This window comes from Amblyraja radiata, chromosome 8 (assembly GCF_010909765.2).
Source record: "Amblyraja radiata isolate CabotCenter1 chromosome 8, sAmbRad1.1.pri, whole genome shotgun sequence".
Taxonomy (NCBI): Eukaryota; Metazoa; Chordata; class Chondrichthyes; order Rajiformes; family Rajidae; genus Amblyraja; species Amblyraja radiata.
This window is the reverse complement of record NC_045963.1, coordinates 74,681,359-74,700,597: the sequence shown is the minus strand read 5'-3', so window position 1 is coordinate 74,700,597 and position 19,239 is coordinate 74,681,359. Positions and strand designations below refer to the sequence as shown.

The following is a 19,239-nucleotide window of genomic DNA, read 5'->3' as shown; positions in this document are numbered from 1 at the left end:
CAACGGAGATCCGACAGGGAAAAGGTCGGGTCCCCCTTACAGGGAAGAGATTTAAAAGTCCCCCCACCCCCCCCCACGTATACGCAGCTAAAAACAATACACAAAACTCCACAAATGATACACTCAACGGGACAAAAAAAAAGACAGACGGGCTGCAGAACGTCCGTTGAGCCGCCTACCTTGTTACTCATAGCTGAGTCTAACACCCAAAATCATCATGAACTATACGTGGTCAACTTGGCAAGGAAAGAGTGTTTGGCACGGCTAATGAAGCTATTGTGGGGATGAACTGTGGAGAGTAAATAGGACAGTAAATGTTCAAATGGCATTTGAAGAGGTGGCGTGCAACAGGATGCTAATAAATAAAGGATTGATGGCATTGTGTTAATCCTTCAACATTGAAAGTGGTTTGCTTAAGGGCCTGTCGCACTTGGGCGTCATTTGCACATCACACAGATGGAGCGCGAAGCTTTGTACATCCCAAAATCCTGGGGCGCCGTGCGCGACACTGCCTACGTCACCACGCACCATGCGTGCATAATGCGCACCATGCGTAAGCGCCATAACGCGCGCTTCGTGACGCGTAAATGACACGCAAATGACGCCCAAGTGGGGCAGGCCCTGTAGGGGGCTGAATGCAGGGTAGAGGAACAAAGGAGTCATTTTATGGCCAGCAAAAACAGAAACAAGCCCCTCAGCCCACCGGGTCCACGCCGACCAACGATCACCCCGTACACTTACACTCTCCGACACACAGCCGGGACCATTTACCATTTTTACCGAAGACAATTAACCTACAAACCTGCACGTCTTTGGAGTGTGGGAGAGAAACTGGAGCACCCGGAGAAAACCCACGCAGGTCACGGGGGAGAACGTACAAACTCCGTACAGACAGCGCCCGTAGTCAGGGTCGATCCCGGGTTCAGCTTAGTTTATTGTCACGTGGACCGAGGTACCGTGAAATGCTTTTGTTACGTGCCGACCAGCCAGCGGGAAGGACAATACATGATTAGAATGCATTTCGTTGCATTTCGTTGTCTCTGTACTGTACACTGACAATGACAATTAAAATTGAATCTGGGATGAGAAAATCATTTTTTACACAGAGAGTGGTGAATCCGAGGAATTTGATTTGCCACACAGTCACACCAATAAAAAGCCACAGAACACACAAAATACATTTTAACATGAACATCCTCCACAGTGACTCCTCCACATTCCTCACTGTGATGGAAGGCGAAAAAAAGTTCAATCTCTTCAGGATGTTAGGACTTTCATGTGAAGAAAGACTGGATAGACTCGGCTTGTACTCGCTAGAATTTAGAAGATTGAGGGGGGATCTTATAGAAACTTACAAAATTCTTAAGGGGTTGGACAGGCTAGATGCAGGAAGATTGTTCCCCATGTTGGGGAAGTCCAGAACAAGGGGTCACAGTTTAAGGATAAGGGGGAAATCTTTTAGGAGTGAGATGAATAAAACATTTTTCACACAGAGAGTGGTGAATCTGTGGAACTCTCTGCCACAGAATGTAGTTGAGGCCACAGTTCATTGGCTATATTTAAGAGGGAGTTAGATGTGGCCCTTGTGGCTAGAGGGATCAGGGGGTATGGAGAGAAGGCAGGTACAGGATACTGAGTTGGATGATCAGCCATGATCATATTGAATGGCGGTGCAGGCTCGAAGGGCTGAATGGTCTCCTCCTGCATCTATTTACTATGTTTCTATGTTTCTACGTTACTCTGGTGCTGCAGGACAGCAACTCTACCGCTGCGCCACCGTGCTGTGCGAAGGATGGGCCCTGGGTCTTCAGCTGTTCACAATTTGAGTTATTGCCCTGAGGTGAACATGTCCGGGTTTATAGACAATGGGTGGCAAAGCAAACAAATCTGTGCAAATATTTAAACAGGCGAGCAAACACACCGCAGAGAGAGAATAATATGGGAATAAACGCAAATTGGAGGAACAGCATCTCATATTTCGCTTGGGCAGCTTCCAGCCCAGTGGTGTGAATATTGATTTCTCTCATCTCAGGTTGCCCCAGCATTCCCTCGCTCTCCATCCCTCCCCCACCCAATCGCATTAGCTTTTTGTTTTCACCCTACAAACAGCTAACAATGGCCTGTTTCCTTCATCATCGTTTCATTCATTGTTCTTTATCTCTCCACATCACCGTCTATATCTCTTATAGAAACATAGAAAATAGGTGCAGGAGTAGGCAACTCGGCCCTTCGAGCCTGCACCGCCATTCAGTATGATCATGGCTGATCATCCAACTCAATAACCTGTACCTGCCTTCTCTCCATATCCCCTGATCCCTTTAGCAACAAGGGCCACATCTAACACCCTCTCAAAATAGCCAATGAACTGGCCTCAACTACCTTCTGTGGCAGAGAATTCCGGAGATTCACCACTCTCTGTGTTTCTCATCTTTGTCCTAAAAGATTTCCGCTATATCCTTAAACTGTGACCCCTTGTTCTGGACTTCCCCAACATCGGGAACAATCTTCCTGCATCTAGCCTGTCCAACCCCTTAAGGATTTTGTAAGTTTCGATAAGATCCCCCCTCAATCTTCTAAATCCTAGCGAGTACAAGCCGAGTCTATCCAGTCTTTCTTCATATGAAAGTCCTGACATCCCAGGAATCAGTCTGGTGAACCTTCTCTGTACTCCCTCTATGGCAAGAATGTATTTCCTCAGATTAGGAGACCAAAACTGTACGCAATACTCCAGGTGTGGTCTCACCAAGACCCTGTACAACTGCAGTAGAACCTCCCTGCTCCTATACTCAAATCCTTTTGCTATGAATGCTAACATACCATTCGCTTTCTTGTTTCCATTATCCCCAAACCAGTCAGGTTTGAGAAGAAGTTCAAATTGAATATGAACATGAAAGGCAATTTATTTTTACACAGAGGGTGGTAAGTATCTGTACATGGTGGATGGCTCGGTTGTAATCATATATTGTCCTTCCGCTGAGTGGATAGCACACAATAAAAGCTTTTCACTGTACCTCAGTACACGTGACAATAAACCAAACTGCATCAGGTGTGTGGAACAAGCTGCCAGAGGAGGTAGTTGAGACCTATACTGTCACAATGCTTAAAACACATTTGGACAGGTACATGGATACGATTGTTTGAGAGGGATATGGGCCCAACACAGGCAGGTGGGACACGTGTAGATGGGCATGTTGGTTGGTGTGGACAAGTTGGGCCAAAAGGCCTGTTTCCACGCTGTACGACTCTAACACTCTAAGGCGTCACGCATGCACAGACCGCTGGTCATTCCGGGCTGCCACAATACCACAACGCTAACAATATGTGCAGGAAGGAACTACAGATGCTGGTTTAAACACGAAAACTGGAGTCACTCAGTGGGACAGGCAGCATCTCCGGAGAGAAGGAATGGGTGACGTTTTGGGCTGAGACCTTTCTTCAGACGTCTCGACCCGAAACGCCACCCATTCCTTCTCTCCAGAGATGCTGCCTGTCCCGCTGAGTTATTCTAGCTTTTTTGTGTCTAACCACAATGCTAACCCTGATGCCAACAGGCAGCATAGGCACACTGGCCCTCCCTGTATAGGGCGCACACAAGGGCAATAACAACATCACAGGAAACAATAATATTAAAGACAATCGAGCAAATACTGCACATGATGGAAATCTGAAACAAAAAACTAAAATTTCTTTCGACAAAAACGACTCAGCAAGTCAGTCACAGTGTCTATGGATATAGAAACAGTTAACATTGCAGGTTGAACATCCTTCTTAATAATAATAATAATAATAAATACTTTATTGATCCCCTCAGGGAAATTCAGATGTTCAGAAGCCATCAGCCGGCAAACCCACACATTCAGAACGAAAGCAGCCAAAAAAATATAAAACACAATATGGACAATGCCTGAAAGCAATAAATACTTAAAAAGATCCAATAATTAACTATTAAAAATGCAAAAGCATCCCCTAAAGGGCCAGTCCCACGAACATGCGACCTGCATGCGGCAAGCGCAACCTAACGTGGTCGCTTGAGCCGTACGGCCTCGCGGGGCCGGTCCCACTTCGATCGCCGGAGCCGTGTGGAGTTGTGCGGAGCTGGTCCCGACATCGCGTGGGGCTCCGAAAAACTGACCGTGTTCAAAAATTCCGCGCGGCAACGGCCTGCCGGCCCGCAGCCACCTCGACGTCACGTGCGGACTTTCTCGCGGACTTCGCTCGAACTTCATGTCACTCACTCGACTTCCGCGCGGCTCCCGCTTCTGGTTCGGTCGCGCTTGCCGTATGCAGGCACATGCTGGTGGGACCGGCCCTTTAGGTCGCGCTTGCCGCATGGAGTCGCATGCTCGTGGGACAGGCCCTATACAATCTAGCGGTCAGTATTATAAAATCTAATGGCTGCAGGGGTGAAGGAACTCCTGAACCGCTCCGTTCTACAGCGCAGGGAGAGGAGCCGGTTGTTGTTCCGTGTGCTCTTTTGACCCTCCAGAATTTCATGGAGGGGGTGCCCGGAGTTGTCGAGGATGACCTGCACCTTGCTCCTCGTACGCCTCTCAAGCACCTCCACCACAGCATCCACTCTCCCTCCCAGCACTGAGCTAGCTTACCATATAACCATATAACAATTACAGCACGGAAACAGGCCATTTCGGCCCTTCAAGTCCGTGCCGAACACGTATTCTCCCCTAGTCCCATCTACCTGCACTCAGACCATAACCCTCCATTCCTTTCCCGTCCATATACCTATCGAATTTATTTTTAAATGATAAAATCGAACCTGCGTCCACCACTTCCCCTGGAAGCTCATTCCACACAGCTACCACTCTCTTGGTAAAGAAGTCCCCCCTCATGTTACCCCTAAACTTCTGTCCCTTAATTCTCAACTCATGTCCTCTTGTTTGAATCTTCCCTAATCTCAATGGGAAAAGCTTATCCACGTCAACTCTGTCTATCCCTCTCATCATTTTAAAGACCTCTATCAAGGCCCCCCTTAACCTTCTGCACTCCAAAGAATAAAGACCTAACTTGTTCAACCTTGCTCTGTAACTTAGTTGCTGAAACCCAGGCAACATTCTAGTAAATCTCCTCGGCATGCTCTCTATTTTGTTGACATCCTTCCTATAATCAGGCGACCAAAATTGTACACCATACTCCAGAATTGGCCTCACCAATGCCTTGTACAAGTTCTTGCTGCTTTTAGCACTGATGTTGCCCCAGCAGACAACAGCGTAGAAAATGACACTTCTTCTGACCCGCTGTGTCTTTCCAGCTCATTGTACGATAGATGAAGTCAGACACTTGAAAGGGATCGCTGCTATTCAATATTACTTAGCAACCGTGATCTCTTTGATAATCTATATATTAGCAAAATAAATTGCTTACCAAATAATGATCTGTGCCTGGATGAATGGGCCCTACTTAGTCAAATGCGTCATGGGTTGGTCTCTTCTGTGAAAGAATAACAAAACAAATTCAAAACATGATTCATTGAAATTCCATGTAAAGAATTACATGATGAAAAATGCACATAATGCATTAGCCAACCATTCAGAGCAATAAATATTTCAGTGTCACCCCCATCAAAAAAGACCAACTGATGTTCAAGAAAATACATTTTGTTTTAATTCAACAGTGGGGAAAAAATGATTGGCTTCACAGTTGAAGAGAGTTAAACCATGAGGGGTGATCGTACAGAGGTGTTTAAGATCATGAGAGGAATAGATCGGATAGTGACAGGTGAATCGAGGACCAGAGGACACAGGTTTAAGGTGAAGGGGGAAAAGATTTAATAGGAATCTGAGGGGTGACTTTTTCCACACATAGAAACATAGAAACATAGAAAATAGGTGCAGGGGTAGGCCATTCGGCCCTTCGAGCCTGCACCGCCATTCAATATGATCATGGCTGATCATCCAACTCAGTATCCTGTACCTGCCTTCTCTCCATACCCCCTGATCCCTTTAGCCACAAGAGCCACATCTAACTCCCTCTTAAATATAGCCAATTAACTGGCCTCAACTACCTTCTGTGGCAGAAAACTTCCAGAGATTCACCACTCTCTGTGTGAAAAATGTTTATATTCTGCTATATTTATTCTCTCTTTTGCACTACCTGATGTACGTATGCTCGGATGGACGGCATACAAATTTTTTCACTGTACCTCGGTACACGACGCAACATTTAACCAACATTGACTTGCCAGGATTAACCTTTATTAACTACATAGATAACGATGGCAACAGTTATGTCCAGTCAAGCAAATAAAGTTATCTACATGAACTACTGTAAGTAAACCATCATTGGGCGGCACAGTGGTGCAGCGGTAGAGTCCTAGATTTAATCTTTTGTTAATATCCAAGATCAAATTTTTATAACAACAGTAAATTTGCAAATAATAGATGTTTCTTTGGAACATTTTGCGTGTGATAGTGTGTGTGTGTGTGTGTGTGAGTGTGTGAGAGAGTGTGTGAGTGTGTGTGTGTGTGTGTGTGTGTGTGTGTCCGTGTCTGTGTGTGCGTGTGAGCGTGTGTCTATCTGTCTGTGTGAGAGAGTGTGTGTGTGAGTGTGAGAGTGTGTGTGTGTGTTAGAGTGTGAGTGAGTGTGTGCTTGTGTGTGAGTGTCAGGGTGTGTGTGTGTGTGTGTGTGTGTGTGTGTGTGTGAGTGCGAGTGTGTGTGAGAGTGTGTGAGTGTGAGTGAGTGTGAGAATGTGTGTGAGTGTGAGTGTGTGTGTGTGTGTGTGTGTGTGTGCGAGTGTGTGTGAGTGTGTGAGTGTGTGTGTGAGTATGTGTGTGCGTGTGAGTGTGTGTGTGTGTGTGTGTGTGTATGTGTATGTGTGTGTGTGTGTGTGTGTGTGTGTGTGTTTCCATATCTATTGTGCTGCTGCAAGTAAGAATTTTATTGTTCCGTTTCGGGACATACGATGATACTCATTGTGTAGGAAGGGACTACAGATGCTGGTTCAAACCAAAGATGGACACAAAAAGCTGGAGTAACTCAGCGGGACAGGCAGCTTCTCTGGAGAGAAGGAATGGGTGACGTTTCGAGTTGGGACCCTTCATCAGACTCAGCTGAAGAACCAGCTCTCGACCCAAAACGTTACCCGTTCCTTCACTCCAGAGATGCTGCCTGTCCCGCTGTGTTGCTCCATTTGGTCAATATACCTTTGGTGCTTCACTGAAATATCAACCTATATTCATCATCATCGGCGGTTACTCGAAACGAGTGTGACCGTCATCTCCATAGGGTCGCCTACTTCAACCTATATTACGCAGTTATTAAAACTGCCGCATCTGAATTTGAATTAAAATTTTAAAAACATAAAAATGGAAGCAACTTCCTTCACCCTTGGTCTAACTGGCAGCAAAGTCCCCAATTACACAAATGACGAGGAGTTACCATCATGACGCCAATCCACTCTGTTGGGTTGTTAAAGAGAAACCGATTAGTGTGGGGAGGACTGTGTTCATCGGCACCACTGCGTGAAGTGGAATATTCAAAGACAACAGAGTCAAACAAGGAACTGCAAATGCCGGTTTACAAAAAAGAAAAGGCACAAAGTGCTGGAGTAACTCAGCGGTTCAAAGGACAAAGGACATTTATTGTCACACACACCAATTGATGTAGTGAAATTTGAGTTGCCATTTGCAGCACACCAATAAAAATAAAACATCACATTAAAGAATTTAACATTGAACATAAAAACATCCCCCCACAATGGTTCCCACTGTGAGGGAGGGCAACAAAGTCCAGTCCTCTTCCTACTGTTCACCCACGGTCGGGCCTATTGAGGCCTCCGCAGTTGCCCGATGTTTCGGGCCCTCTCGCCGGATGATGGAGCTCCGGCGTCGGGAGAACACTCTCAGCAGCTTGGAGCCTCTTCCTCCCCGGAGACCACGGCTCCCGAAGTCCACGGGCCGCGCTGGTCGGAGCTCCGACACTGGCGATCTCGGCGAAAAATCCCAGGCTCCGCGGTGTTTAAACCCAGCGCCGCCCGCAGCTGGACGCCTCCACCATGTTGGAGTCGGTGGTCTCAGCACTTCGGAGTTTACCACATGGTGACACGGGTAAAGCATCGCCCGCTCCGCGGGTAAGGCAGCGTCTCTGGTGAATCTCCCAACTGTTGTCAGGCAACCTCCCCTTGCCAGCTAGAGTGCGGTCATGACCTACCATCTACCTCATTGGAGACCATTGAATCTATAATTGGATCTATAGGGTAGGGCAGTGGTGCAGAAGTAGTGAGAATATCCTAGTTATACAATATATTAATTCTAATTATAAATTATTAAGTAAAGAGTAATTTGACTTTCTTTGGGTTTTGAGGCGTTGTAATTCTGTGCTGCAGAAGAGCTGGGTAATCAGGAAGTTCGAGGCCAGCATTCAAGCTGCTTCCTGTTATGCCACCCTATACCATTTCTGCAGTTGTATAGGATTCATGTGAGACCACATCTGGAGTATTGCGTACAGTTTTGGTCTCCTAATTTGAGGAAGGACATCCTTGTGATTGAGGCAGTGCAGCGTAGGTTCACGAGATTGATCCCTGGGATGGCGGGACTGTCATATGAGGAAAGGTTGAAAGGACTAGGCTTGTATTCACTGGAGTTTAGAAGGATGAGGGGGAGATCTTATAGAAACATATAAAATTATTAAAGGACTGGACAAGCTAGATGCAGGAAAAATGTTCCCAATGTTTGGCGAGTCCAAAACCAGGGGCCACAGTCTTAGAATAAAGGGGAGGTCATTTAAGACAGAGGTGAGGAAAAACTTTTTCACCCAGAGAATTGTGAATTTATGGAATTCCCTGCCACAAAGGGCAGTGGAGGCCAAATCACTGGATGGATTTAAGAGAGAGTTAGATAGAGCTCTAGGGGCTAGTGGAGGCAAGGGATATGGGGAGAAGGCAGGCACGGGTTATTGATAGGGGACGATCAGCCATGATCACAATGAATGTCGGTGCTGGCTCGAAGTAACCCATACCTGCCTTCTCCCCATATCCCTTGACTCCGCTAGCCCCTAGAGCTGTATCTAACTCTCTCTTAAATCCATCCAGTGATTTGGCCTCCACTGCCCTCTGTGGCAGGGAATTCCACAAATTCACAACTCTCTGGGTGAAAAAGTTTTTTCTCACCTCAGTCTTAAATGGCCTCCCCTTTATTCTTAGACTGTGGCCCCTGATTCTGGACTCCCCTATCATTGGGAACATGTTTCCTGCATCTAGCTTGTCCAGTCCTTTTATAATTTTATATGTTTCCATAAGGAATCCTCTCATCCTTCTAAACTCCAGTGAATACAAGCCCAGTCTTTCCAATCTTTCCTCATATGACAGTCTTGCCATCCTGGGATTTAACCTTGTGAACCTACGCTGCACTGCCTCAATAGCAAGGATGTCCTTGATTGAACAAGGACTGGAATATGTAAGGCCTTCTGCACCATTGCCTCCAATGATTCACACACACACACACACACACACACACACACACACACACACACACACACACACACACACACACACACAGGATTAAGGCCAGATCATCTTAGTGCCATAGCTACACGTCCATGCACTGCCAGCAGTGATCTCGTGCAGAAGATAGACGCAAAATGCTGGAGTAACTCAGCGGGACGGGCAGCATCTCTGGAGAGAAGGAATGGGTGACGTCTTGGGTCGAGACCCTTCTTCAGACTGAGAGCCAGAGGAGAGGAACACAAGAGGTATGAAAAGTGTAGGAAGGAACTGCAGATGCTGGTTTAAACCGATGATAGACACAAAATGCTGGAGTAACTGTGGGTTGTGGGGGCATCTCTGATGCAAGAGCGGAACTCGCTATCAAAACATGGAGGGGACGACGGGAGACACAATTTTTGTTGGCGGCCACGCGTGCATGCGCACACTCACACACACACGTGCGAGGCATTGGAGGCTCAATCCAGCGCTAAATGCAGCTCAACTCTCCCTGTCTCACCGGGTTAACTACAGCCCTGACTGGACTGACGGGACACCAGCGCTGCTTCTCCGCGCTGGCCACATTTCCCGCAAGTCCAGGAAGGCTGTAGGTTCACTTGGCGGGACAGGCAAATGAACCTACTCAAAACATGGGGGGGGACGTGTCCCCTCTGCCCCCCCCCCCCGGGTTTTCCGCCCCTGCTCTGATTAAAAGGTATAGGTGACCTGACAGTTATCACCTATCTCACAGCCAACAACGGACCATTGTGGGCTCCACATTTCCTCGATCATCGTTGCTTTTTGCATAGCTTTCAATCATTTGTCCTATGTACCTTATGTAGCTCTCGTTTCCCTCTCAATAGACAATAGGTGCAGGAGTAGGCCATTCGGCCCTTCGAGGCAGCACCGTTGACTGTCTAATTTTATATTTTATATCCCCTTAGGTGTGATGGATCATTTAAACTTGGATTTAGCTGGTACCCACAATATCTGGGGTAGCCTAGTTGGACAGCAGGGTCTAGGGTGTCCATTTTTGGGGTGTCTGGTACCTGTAGTGCAGAGGACTATTTGTCTGGCATGACCAATTTTGTACTCTATGAACTCAACTTTTTTGTTCATTTGGCGTTATTTTTGAGTGGTACCTTGCTCGTCTATATGCCAGCCCATTTTTTAGGCCCTTTGTGGGGGGTCTGGCAGGCCCTTTGCAGCGGGGAAAATATCTGCCGTTTGTGTTGTTGATATAGGCATGGCAGTGAGCACACCATGGTATTGGATTCAAGTGGTACCTCACTCATCTATTTAGCACCCATTTTTTTGGTCCCTTGGGGGGTCCCCCAGGTCTGCAGGCTGCGGGTGGTACCCTGCAGACAATAGATGCAGGAGTAGGCCATTTGGCCCTTCAGGCCAGCACCGCCATTCAATATCGTCATGGCTGATCATCCACAATCATCCTGCGTTCTCCCCATATTCCCTGACTCCGCTATCTTTAAGAGCGCTATCTAGCTCTCTCTTGAAAGCATCCAGAGAACCGGCCTCCACCGCCCTCTGAGGCAGAGAATTCCACAGACTCCCAACTCCGTTCATGTCAGGTGACCCCCTACACACTCCCATCGTCAGACATTGGTACCTAGTTCATCTCACCTAATGTTTCTGATCTGAAGAAGGGTCTCGACCCAAAACGTCACCCCTTCCGTCTCTCCGGAGATGCTGCCTGTCCCGCTGAGTTACTCCAGCATTTTGGTGCCTATCTTCGGTGTCAACCAGCATCTGTAGTTCCTTCCTGCACAGTGTTTTTGTGCAGAGTGGGTTAAGGTTCAAACGTGTGACATCTGCGTTTTCCAAAGTGTAGGTGGGCAGTGGAAAAAAATACCAGCCATTCTGTTTTCTGGAGGAGAGGCTAATGTATTGGAGAATCAAGGGAAGGTGAAGAACAAGGATTGGAGGGCACTAAAGATTAGTTTTAGAAAGAGAGCTGATGTTTTTGAATGTGAACCTTGATGAATCCCAAGGAACCAACAATTTCTATTCTAGGGTCTTGGATGAGGCGGTGTCATAGACAATGATGACCCTGCAATCAACTTCCAAAAGTCCATACAAATTCTGGAATTGGTTCCGGGGATTGGAGGGTAGCAAATCTGACCCTGCTGGTTCATAAGGTAATAGGAGCAGAATTAGGCCATTCGGCCCATCAAGTCTACTCCGCCATTCAACCATGGCTGATCTGTCTTTCGCTCTCAACTCCATTCTCCTGCCTTCTCCCCACAACCCCAGCCAAATTTCCCCTGTCCACATTTTGTCATTTTGCAAAATACTTTATCCCAACCAGGGCGGTCACGATGGTGCAGCGGAAGAGTTGCTGCCTTACAGCGCTTGCCGTGCCGGAGACCCGGGTTCGATCCCGACTATGGGTGCTGTCTGTACGGAGTTTGTACCTTCTCCCCGTGACCTGCGTGGGTTTTCACCGAGATCTTCGGTTTCCTCCCCCACTCCAAAGACGCGCGGGTTTGTAGGTTAATTGGCTTGGTATAACTGCAAATTGTCCCTAGAGTGTGTAGGATAGTGTTAGTGTACGGGGATCGCTGGTCGGTGCGGAATCGGTGGGCCGATGGGGCCTGTTTCCGCGCTGTATCTCTAAACTAAACCAAAAGTAATCTTTTCCCAATTACTTTTTTTCCCAAACATTTTCATTCAGACCGACATTTCGTTCAGGCCGAAAGATCTGAATGACAAATAAAGGATTCAATGCAATTCAATGTCCACATCTCGGCATTCTTCCTCACCCTTGTGCTTTCTTGGCTGCCTTCATGAATCCTGATCTCCTGATGTATTTTCTCACCTTGTTATTTTCATCACCACACATACATCCATCCCTCTCACATTTGTTCTTCTCAAGATATTTTCACGCGTCAAGCCCCTGGCTCTTGCAAGATCAACGGAAGCACAGGTTGTATGACTCTCCCTGCTCTTCTGCTACCGAACATACCTACGCCAACTTATAGCCTGCCCTTCCTTCCTTCCTTCCTTCAGCCTTTCAACTAACTGCATTCCGCGACCAGAATTAAAGAGATGCTGGGTCTTACCGTAGAAACAAGGAACTGCAGATGCTCGTTTACAAAAAAAAAAAGACACAAAGTGCTGGAGTAACCCAGCGGGTCTGGCAGCATCTCTGGAGAACATGGAGAGGTGACGTTTCTGCGCCCCCTGCTGGACTCCCACCTCCTTCCTCCCTCGCCCTTCTACCTACATTCTGTAGCAAGGACTCCAGGAGTCCAGCCAAGAATGAGGCGAAAACAAGGGTGTTTATTACTGTTACCGTGCAGCTTCTAACTCCAACCCCGTGACCGGGCGTGACCCGACCTTAAAGACCCCATAACCCAATGCTACCCCTTGGCTATCCACCAAGTACCGCCACAATTCCTTCCTCTGACTTCACAATTTGCAACCCTTCAATCCTTTGGACTCACATCTTCTGTCTTTTCATCGCTGGCCTTTGTCCGATCATTTGCCTATCAAATAACTGCCTCACTTGTATCTATCTGTAGCCTGCCAGACTTTTGTCCTGTCTCTTCTCTCTTCCAACTTTCTTCTCCCCCACCAATCAGTCTGTAGAAGAGTCCCGACCCAGAGCGTCACCTGCCCACGTTCTCCAGAGATGCTGCCTGACCCGCTGAGTCACTCCAGCACTTTGTTAAATTGAGTTTAGTTTAGAGATACAGGGCGAAAAAAGGCCCTTCAGCCCACTGAGTCCGCGCCGACCAGCGATCCCCGCGCATTAACACTATCCTACACATAATCTGGTACTGATTGGGGATGATCAGCCATTACATTGAATGGAGGTTGAGAGAAAAAAGTGGAAAAGGGGGTGTATTTGTAATTAAAATTGTGTAAAGTAAATTTTACGACATGCCCGATAATTTTCTTTCCATAGTCTTAGTTTAAAGCATAAGTTTAGTCACGTATTATGTAGTATTGGTGAGATTCGATTTTTCATTTGTTTAATAAAGCCTGTAAATTTTAGACTTGCTTTGAGTCCGTCTTGGTTTCTGTTTTCTCTCATCAGCACGCTCTGGTCAAGTCAACCTTTTTATCATATCCCACCATAATTCCAAGGTCTAGAACCCAGGGGAATCCCCCTTTTTTTTGTATTCTCTCTTAGGAACCGCTCGAGTGGAGTGGTGGCCGGGGTGGACGTTTGACCCACCGACAAGGGAGAGAATCACTCGGGCAGTTGGGCCCGAAGTGGAGTAAAGGGAACTAAACCCCTACAGAATGGCTCGAAGAGCTGAATAATAATAATAATAATATTAATAATAATGCATTTTATTTGCTGGCGCCTTTCTGGACACCCAAGGACACCTTACAGGACATAAAATCACAATACATTTATCAATATTAAAATCAAGTTGATTTAAAAAAAAATAAAAAATAAAAAAAAATACACAAAACATTTTAAGTCATTAAAATCAGGGTGAACATGGTGGAAGTTATGTCGGGTATGCTACTGAATGGCCTACTCCTGCACCTATTGTCTATTGTCTATACTCGGGACAATTTCCACTTATATTAAATGTACTCTGCAAACCTAAGCCAATTAACCTACAAACCTGTACGTCTTTGGAGCGTGGGAGGAGACCGAAGATCTCGGAGGAAAACCCGCGCAGGTCACGGGGAGAACGTACAAACTCCGTACAAGGACAAAAGCCATTTGTTGTCATCTACACCAATTGGTGCAGTGAAATTCGAGTTACCATGCAGCACACCAATAAGATAAACACAACACTATAGAATTTAACATTGAACATAAAAACATCCCCCACAGCAGAATCAACGTTTCCCACTGTGAGGGAAGGCAATAACGTTCAGTCCTCTTCCGCTGTGTTCACCCGTGGTCGGGGCCTATTGAGGCCTCCGTAGTCACCACAACAGCGGGCCGATGTTCAGGCCCTCTCTCACCGGACGATGGCACTCCGACGTCGGAACGGAGAACACTCTCAGCGGTTTGGAGTTCTGTATCGGCCGCTTCCTACAGGAGACCGCGGCTCCCGAAGTCCACGAGGCCGAGCTGGGCGGAGCTCCAAGCACTGGCGATCCTCGGCGAAGGATCCCAGGCCTCCGCGAAGTTAAAGTCAGCGCCGCCCGTGGCTCGCTGCTCTGCAAACCACAGCTCCACGGTGTTAAAGTCGGCAGGCCCAGCACTCCGGAGTTGCACATGGCGATCCCCGGTAAGGCATCGCCCGCTCCGCGATGGTAATTCAGTGCTGCGCCCGCTGCTGAAGCTGAAGTCTCCGGCAGGGAAGGCCGTGCCAACCAGATGGTAGGCCGTGAGGGGCGGGAAGATGCGGCTCGGACGAAAAACGCATCCTCGACCAGGTAGTGACTGAGAAAAACAGTTTCCCCCTTCACCTCACCAGACAGGTGGGAATCCCTTGAGACAGACAGGTGGATACGCCGGTTATGCACCTGCCAACATTAATCTTCGCTGACCTCAATAAAATCATAAAACAAATATCGTATCTAATCGCCCATAAAGACAAACAGCAACAACTGCTATTAAACAAATGCAACAGAGTCTGAAACTGGCAGTCAAGGAAACAAGTTTTAATTGGCTTTAACTAGCTTGTAACAAGCAATTAAAAACAAGGGATTCATTACTAGATCCGGAGTTGTCTCCAAGCTCCAAGGCTAAACAGTGAGCTGCTCAGTTCAATGTTCCAGCGTTATCTCAAGGCCATAATTACACAACGCAAAAGGCACCAAGCCAAGAACTCAGGGAAACAAATTTACAATGAACCAACATCGGCAGCAGACAGTAAATTCAGGTAAAAGGTGTAGGAAGAACAGCAGATGCAGGTTGACGTGTTGCAGAGTTGTGTGTACAAAGGTTCGAGAACTGAGGGCAGGCACAAAATGCTGGAGTAAAGGGCTTGTCCCACTTGGGCGCCATTTGCGCGTCATTTACGCGACGTAATTCACGGGTCACGATGCACGCGCGCGCATCTTGGTGCACATCACGTGCGCATTGTGCGTGGTGACAAAATCTTCCCGCGCCTTATCTCAGCGGGACAGGCCCTTATCTCAGCGGGACAGGCGGCATCTCTGGTGAGAAGGAATGGGCGACGTTTCAGGCCGAGACCCTTCTTCAGACCAGGTACCGATTCAGGTACGAGGGCCATATTTCCTTGCTGCTTAATGGTTCTGTTTCCCCCTTCCTTCCCCTCAACCTCCGCGACAAATGCTTCATTGAATCATGATTGCAATTATTTTGTTGCACTGCGATGTAAGTACGTTTCTAATAAGTAAGTACGTTTTTGGCCAAGTATTCACATACAAGGAATTTGCCTTGGTGCTCCGCCCACATAGGAACATCGTGGCAGTTACGAATGATTCAGAAAACACTAAACATTAATAATAATAAAACATTAATGACTCAGAAAGCAAATGTGATCAATAGCCCAAATACTTTTCCTATTTATCCTTCACTGCCCTAGATTTTCAGTTCGGTTTCTATTCAGTTAATTGTCACGTGTGCCAAGTTTTTGTTGCGGGCTATCCAGCCAGTGGAAATAATAATAATAATAATAATAATAATAATAATAATAATGGATGGGATTTATATAGCGCCTTTCTAATACTCAAGGCGCTTTACATCGCATTATTCATTCACTCCTCAGTCACACTCGGTGGTGGTAAGCTACTTCTGTAGCCACAGCTGCCCTGGGGCAGACTGACGGAAGCGTGGCTGCCAATCTGCGCCTACGGCCCCTCCGACCACCACCAATCACTCACACACATTCACACACAGGCAAAGGTGGGTGAAGTGTCTTGCCCAAGGACACAACGACAGAATGCACTCCAAGCGGGATTCGAACCGGCTACCTTCCGGTCGCCAGCCGAACACTTAGCCCATTGTGCCATCTGTCGTCCCTACAATACGTGATTACAATCGAGCCATTTACAGTGTACAGATACATGATAAAGGAATAATATTTAGTGCAAGGTAAAGCCAGCAAAGTCTGATCGAGGATAGCCCGAGGGTATCATAGTTCAAGTAAGAAATGTTGCTGCAGGAGTAGAGATGTCAGAGTGTGGAGCGATTGTAATATGTGATAGTAGATCTGCTTCTGTGGATGGCACGCAAATAGTCGCCCGCGTTGGGCGCCATCTTGGACGATTTTTAATTCAATGGAGAATAAATCGAGATGAGCATTCTTTAGACTTTTAGATGTTAGAAATACAGTGCAGAAACAGGCCCTTCAGCCCAACAATTCCGTGCCGACCAGCAATCACCCCGTACACTAGCACTGTCCTACACACTAGCGGCAATTTATAATTTTACCAAAGCCAATTAACCTACAAACCTGCACGTCTTTGGAGTGTGGGATGAAACCGGAGCTCCCCGGAGAAAACCCATGCAGTTCACGGGGAGGACGTACAAACTCCGTACAGGCAGCTCCCGTGGTTGGAATCGAACCCAGGTCCCTGGCGCTGTGAGGCAGCAACTCTACCGCTGCTCCACCGTGCCGTGCATTGTATTAAACAAGTTTTTGACTGGCAACATCTAATCGATCTGAGGGATTATCCGTGACACTAAATGCAAAAGCAAGGAATTGTGAATCTTTCTTCAGTTGTAATTACTTTTATTGATATCCTGTAACGGAATAGATAACAGATTAGCCGAGCTGATGAGTGAGACATGATGAATCACCTGGGGTGAAGAAAGACAGCAAAGACCTTACTTTTAAATGCTCAACATTACCGTGTGCAGAAAGGACCTTCCTTCGCTCCATAGATGCTGCCTCACCCGCTGAGTTTCTCCAGCATTTTTTATCTACCTTTGTTTTTGGATTGGTCGTAGACCAGCGGGTGAGGCGGCATCTATGGAGCGAAGGAAGAGGTGACGTTTCGGGTCGAGACCCATCTTCAGACTGATGTGGGGGAGGGGGAAGAAGAAAGGAAGAGGTGGAGACAGTGGGCTGTGGGAGAGCTGGGAAGGGGAGGGGAAGGAGGGAGAAAGCAGGGACTACCTGAAATTGGAGAAGTCAATGGTCATACCGCTGGGGTGTAAACTACCCAAACGGAATATGAGGTGCTGCTCCTCCAATTTGCGGTGGGACCCACTCTGGCCATGGAGGAGGCCCAGGACAGAAAGGTTGGATTCGGAATGGGAGGGGGAGGGGGAGTTGAAGTGCTGAGCCACCGGGAGATCAGGTTGGTTATTGCGAACCGAGCGGAGGTGTTGGGCGGAGCGATCGCCAAGCCTGCGCTTGGTCTCACCGATGTAGAGCAGCTGACACCTGGAGCAGCGGATGCAATAGATGAGGTTGGAGGAGGTGCAGGTGAACCTCTGCCTCACCTGCAAAGACTGCTTGGGTCCTTGGATGGAGTCGAGGGGGGGAGGTGAAGCGACAGGTGTAGCATTTCCAAAAGCAAAACGCTGAAGATGCTACAAATCATGAAACAACAACAGAATATCGTGGAAAAACCCAACAAGTCAGGTACCGATAGCGGAGAGAGAGTTGTGCAGCGAATTGTGGACGCAGCCCAGACCATTACGCAAACCAACCTATCTTCCATTTAGTCCATCTACACCTCACGCTGCCTCGGCAAGGCCAGCAGCATCATCAAGGACCAGTCACACCCTGGCCACTCCCTCTTCTCCCCTCTCCCATCAGGCAAAAGGTATAGAAGTGTGAAAACGCACACCTCCAGATTCAGGGTCAGTTTCTTCCCAGCTGTTATCAGGCAACTGAATCATCCTACCACAAACCAGAGAGCAGTGCTGAACTACTACCTACCTTTTTTGATAACCCTCAGACTGTCTTTGATCGGACTTTACTGACTTTACCTTGCACTAAAAGTTATTCAAGTTCAAGTGAGTTTATTGTCATGAGTCCATGATAGGACAATGAAATTCTTGCTTTGCTTCAGCACAACAGAACATAGTAGGCATTGACTACAAAACAGATCAATGTTATTCCCTTATCCTGCATCAGTACACTGCGAATGGCTCGATTGTAACCATGTATTGTCTTTCCGCTGACTGGTTAGCACGCAACAAAAGCTTTTCACTGTACCTCGGTACACGTGGCAATAAACTAAGCCAAACTAAACTAAAAAAAACAAACTACTATTTCTGGTTTACACAAAAACACACAAAGTGCCCGGGGTAACTCAACTGGTCAGACAGCATCCGAAGAATCAGAATTAAAGGACCTTCCTTTGGGAAGGAGATGAGGAGGAATTTCTTTAGTCAGTGGGTTCTAAATCTGTGGAATTCTTTGCCACAGACGGCTGTGGAGGCCAAGTCAACTGGATATTTTTGAGGCAGAGATTAGTACGGGTGTCAGGGGTTATGGGGAGAAGGCATGAGATGGGGTTAGGAGGGAGAGATAGATCAGTCACGACTGAATGGCAGAGTAGACTTGATGGGCCGAATGGCCTAATTCTGCTCCTATCACTTATAATATAACATCAGTTTATGACCTATATACATTTAACTGAACAGACTATCGGACAGTACCCTAGCTTACGGAAGGCCGGTTCAGAAGCCTGATAACAGAGGGGAAGAAGCTATTCCTGAGTCTGGTGGTGCGCGCTTTCAAGCTTCTGTACTTTCTGCCCGAAGGGAGGAGGAAGAAGGGGGAAGGGGGAATGAGCGGGGAGGGACAGGTCTTTGATTATGTTGACTACAATGAGCTTGAGGCGCATTTTCATTCTATAATGCAAGTAAATGATAAATGGCCTCGTACAAGTCGCCTCGTTCCTGGGCTGCACGGTGGCGCAGCGGTAGAGTTGCTGCCTTACAG

General features: G+C 47.3%; 1 protein-coding gene across 2 annotated transcripts in view; it reads right to left on the bottom strand.

Annotated features, from left to right (window-relative positions):
• The window catches only part of plcb4 (phospholipase C beta 4), a 445,314-nt gene that overhangs the window by 297,407 nt on the left and 128,668 nt on the right, over nucleotides 1–19,239 (bottom strand). For both annotated transcript variants that reach the window (XM_033026236.1, XM_033026237.1), the window contains exon 2: nucleotides 5,380–5,445. The gene's annotated coding sequence lies outside the window, so the exon portion shown is untranslated. The remainder of the gene's footprint in view (nucleotides 1–5,379; nucleotides 5,446–19,239) is intronic.